This window comes from Petaurus breviceps, unplaced genomic scaffold (genome assembly GCF_028583685.1).
Source record: "Petaurus breviceps papuanus isolate PSGF00001 unplaced genomic scaffold, PetGlider_PUasm1.0 90849, whole genome shotgun sequence".
Classification (NCBI taxonomy): domain Eukaryota; kingdom Metazoa; phylum Chordata; class Mammalia; order Diprotodontia; family Petauridae; genus Petaurus; species Petaurus breviceps.
In genome coordinates this window covers 11561083-11565869 of record NW_027187361.1, presented here as the reverse complement: position 1 = coordinate 11565869, position 4787 = coordinate 11561083, and the positions used below count along the sequence as shown (strand labels likewise).

General features: G+C 36.6%; 1 protein-coding gene across 1 annotated transcript in view; it reads left to right on the top strand.

Moving 5' to 3' along the window:
- The first annotated feature begins 609 nt into the window (after nt 1-609).
- The window catches only part of LOC138149677 (arylsulfatase F-like), a 49980-nt gene continuing 45802 nt past the window's right edge, over nt 610-4787 (top strand). The window contains exon 1 of the mRNA XM_069072843.1: nt 610-729. The gene's annotated coding sequence lies outside the window, so the exon portion shown is untranslated. The remainder of the gene's footprint in view (nt 730-4787) is intronic.

Sequence of the window (4787 nt, the reverse complement as noted above, 5' to 3'; positions counted from 1 at the left end):
AAATTTATATTGTATTCATTAACAGATAGTTTTTATATATTCACAATTCATTCTAAAGAAACATATGATAGGTTTTAATATTTAGAAATGCACTTCACCCACTGGTCTACCTTGTAAATAGGATAAAAGAAAGGGAAGCACATCTGGCCATTTTAGGTGAGCTTTAGAGCACAGCTTGCTAATAAGATTTTTAAATTCTAGGAAAACTATAACCCATCAAGAAAGTTGAAATTAGACATCATAGTGACCAGACTTAGGCATGCCTATGAAATCAAAGTGTAGATGTGCACATGAGATATAAGATGATGGGTGACTACCACAGGAAATGGTGGAGAGATAAGATGGTAAAATGGTAAAACATTTGATAAACTTGAAAAGCACAGAAATATCACATTCTGGAGTTTTATACAAACGCAGTGAATACTAGCTCACCCATAGAGTTCACATAGTTAATTGTTGGTTCAAAATTGCAACTTCACCACCTACTAATTATTAACTGTTATCATTGAATGATTTTCAAAATGGTCTCAGATGAAACACATGAATTATTTAAATTTTAACTTGAAAATTTTTCTTCATTGACTGGGAGAGCTCTTAGTTCCTTAAATTGCAGCTCCTCAGAGTTTCACAGCATGCTGTCAGCAGAGCTGATAAAATCTTGTAACTTAAGTGAAATAGGAAAGGTCTAAGGGACCTCACACACAAACATCTCCTGCTTTTCTTTCAAAGGTAAGTAATTTAGAATTATTATTATTTTCTTAATTTAAAACAAAAATACTTTGTAAAATACAAACCTAATAGTATGCATTAAAACATAAAACTTGTTAGTAATTAAAAGAAAACAGTTCAACAGGATGGATGTTAAAATTATGTTATAGGAGAAATCATCTATCTTATCTCTGGCATTTTATTAATCATATTCAATGACATCTATAACCCAGCATATAATTATACAGTATGGAGTAATTGCAAACAACTAAACAAGTAATAATAGTTCACTTACATAATATTTACAAAGTGACAGGCTTTCATTCTGTAGTAAATGCAGATTATTTTAAAGAACTTTAGAATGTTTTGTTTTGAATTTCTGCATTATTTTTCTAACCACTTGCTTAATTACATTATAGGGAAGTTATGAAAAGTTAAGAATAAAGTCTTTCAGGAGGCTCGTTTAGAGGAAAATATAGCCAATTGATATTGAGTAGTTTTAAATTAATCTTGCTGTCTTCTAGCAGTCAATTCACAAAATATAAACCCACCAAATTTAGTCAATTTCAAAGCAACTTTCACTTTATTAAACTTTTATAACATAAGTTCTTTCATAGCATCAATAAGCTATTATAATTTTACCCACCTAAGAACAGTTAAAAATTTAAATCACAACCCTCATTGGGTGGGTTCTCAAACATCTTAATCACAAAAATTCTACACTTTAAGGCAAAAGAAAATTCATTTTTCTTTATTTGCTTTTTTTTGGGTGGGCAGTTGGGGGTAAGTGACTTGCCCAAGGTCACATGGGTAGTAAGTGAGCCACCTAAGCTGCCACAGGTACTTCATTATTAAAATTTTTATAAGACTATTATCATGTTCATTTTAATAACTCATTAGGGAAGCAATATTTCTAATAGCATTTTGCAATTCTTTTTGAGAAATTTCAAAAAAACAGTACATAATTAAAAACACATTTTTTGTTTATCAGACCACAGGAAAAAGTGGTTTAATTATCAAGACAGCCACCCAGATTAACAGTCCCATACATGTACTTCCTAGCAAGGTTGTTGTTGTTGTTTTCTTATCTCTAATCAGTTTACTCAAAAAGTTTAGGAGCATGCTTAAAGTTTTAGTTTGTAGTAACTGAGAAATCCCTTCTTTGGACCAGATTAGGGACCCATATGGAATTTTATGTAATTTGTCAGCTGAACTTTTTGCCCTAATATTGGTTTACAAAATCCCCTCCAGATACCCAGTGGCAAAATCTTCCTCTCTCACTGTCATTAAGAAGAAGCTTTCTACAATTCAAAGACCAAATCATAGAAAGAAGAGAGAGAAAACAAAAAAAAAAAAAAAAAAGGCTGCTTGACCTAGGGTATTAGTGAGAGTTAAGTTTCTGTTAGCTTCTAGACTCTGCCAATTTGCAGACTATAGGCTAGCCTCTATCTCCTTTATGAGTGCCTCCCCATGAGAAGGACTACTCTATTTTTGAAGGGAATTTTACCTGCCTTTAGGTGGTCTTTCCAAGGGCTTTTAGGGAAGGTCCTTCTCTATCCAGACTGTGGGAATTCCCCAACTGGGAGCTTTAAGAGAATTTACCCAGGGATATTAAGGTTCCCACTTACCTTAGCTCAGAAGAGATTGGGTTAAACCCAAGGAGGAGTCCATCTTCCATCACCTGGAGAGGTGCCCTTGGGTGTTGGAGTCCCTCATTCAGGTCCCATATAAGTTACCAACTGACACATAAAAATCTGATAAAGGGAATCTGAGGTACAGAGTTCTGAGCATTATCATTTTATTAACAAAGCTAACACTTGCAAATAAAATAGATCCAGGGCTTTTCCGTTACAAAGAACAAAGACCGACAGGCACATCAGCTTTCAGTTTCTCACCAGGTCATCTAAAATCACCTGATATCCTCTGAAAAGTTGCAGGTTGGGTAAATATTCTACTACCAAACTGACTCACAAACTTAGAAAATCCTGGGGCTGGTAATTTTCAGGGAGGAGCAGGAGGCCTGTGGTCAACATGTTCGTACTTAGGGATGGATTTAGAACATTTGTAGTTGGATAGCACTGAGAAAAGAGAAACCAGGAAGAAGGCATCGGTTGTTTCCTCAGTAGATAATGTTGTCAGGCAACTTTCAGGATGGAAGTGGCAAGCTACAAGGGTAGGCACACAATGAAGTTATATGCTTAAGGGAGCTGAAATTCACACAATGAGTGGTCTAACCAATACATAGTAGATTGATCAAGTCCAATGAAATGGGGTGGAAACTCATTAAGACTTAATTAGCTCTCCATGTACTTATGATCAATCAATATTAATAATCAGTCAATTTTACATCCCACACCACACATTGCCAATGTCTCAAAATGTATGCCTCATTATGGACCTTTACTCAATTGCTTCTCTGCTAAAATCTGGGAAGCATACTTCATCATTAGTTTTTTAAAGGCATGATAAATCTTTGAGCTTATCAGAATTCTTAAATCTTTCAGTTGCTTTTCTTTACATTATTATTGTTATTGCATAAAATATGGTTCTTCTCACTTTCCTCTGAATCAGTCCACATGTCTTCTTAGGCTTCTATGAAATTATCCCTTCATTTCTCATGGTTGAATAACATTCCATTATATTAATATATCATAATTTATTAAATCATTTCTCAATTGATGAATACTTATATTTTTCAAATCTTTGCTATAACAACAGCAAAATATTGCTATTAGTAGCTTTGTCCATGAGAAGCCTAACAGTTACATGAATTCTAAGAATCTTGGAAAAATCAGTGATAACAATTCACCATACTCAAAAAAGTTACCAGGTCTTGAATACCAATGATGACCTCCATTCCTGGCATGCTACACTGAAATAAACACTGAACTTGGAGCCAGAAAACTTCAGTTGATAAACTGGCATTGCTTTTTCATATCAGCATAATATGGGGCAAGTCACCTCAGTCACTAAAACTGGGACTCTAATGTACTGAGGTGTTAGATTGTATGATGTCTAGAGGTACTTTGAGCTCTGACATTCTGTGATTCTGGATGAGCCTTATATACACTGGATCCATTTAATACTTGGTTAGATGGAAGAAGAATTCAGCTAAAACTGAAACTTTTTGTAGTGCCTTGGTTTTTAATATATTATGTCATGGTCAATGACATAAAGAAAGAAGTTGATCTCAATAATATCTAAGGTCTCTTCCATTATTAAAAATTCCTCCCTCCCCAACTACCTCTCATCTTTGCTACTTGTGTTAGAGATTGATTGCTGTATGTGATAGTAATGGAATATAAAGATCCCCCTGTATTGGCTTGGTTTTCAAATTGATTGTGTTAAAACCCAGAGTTTGTTAATCCCACCTGTGGGATGGACTTGTTGACGTGAAAAGAGAGTCCTGAACTGGGAGGAGCTGTTGATGTAGATTTGGAGAGACACAAGAGAGAGGCAGAAGAACTTTTTGGAAGCAGCACGCTCGTGGAGGCAGAGAGAGACTGAGAGGACTGCTGAGGGCCACTTTGAATTGCCCTGGACTTTCGAGACCTGCCTTCACCAGTGGACAGTATTCACTCTTTGTCTGCAGGACAGTCTCAGTAGCTCTGAACCAACAGAAAGGTTCCCAGACCCCTGCAACAACAGCACTGTCCTTCACCAGTGGACAGTATTCACTCTGTCTGCAGGACAGTCTCAGGAGCTCTTAACCAGCAGCCAGGTTCCAGGATTGCTTCAACAACAGGACTGTCTTTCACCAGTGGACAAATCTGGCAAAACAACATCAAAACAGACAGACAAAGTACCAGCAAAACAGCCATGTCTCCTCAGTCCTTGGCAGCTCCGGGGGCAGGTCTCAAAAGTCCAGGGCAATTCAAAGTGGCCACCAGCAATTCTCTTAGTCTCTCTCTGCCTCCACGAGGGTGCTGCTTCCAAAAAGTTCTTCTCTCTTTCTCTCTGTCTCTGTCTCTCTCTGTCTCTCTCTCTGTCTCTGTCTGTCTCTGTCTCTGTCTCTCTCTCTGTCTGTCTCTGTCTCTCTCTCTCTCTCTGTCTCTCTCTCTCTCTCTCTCTCTCTCTCT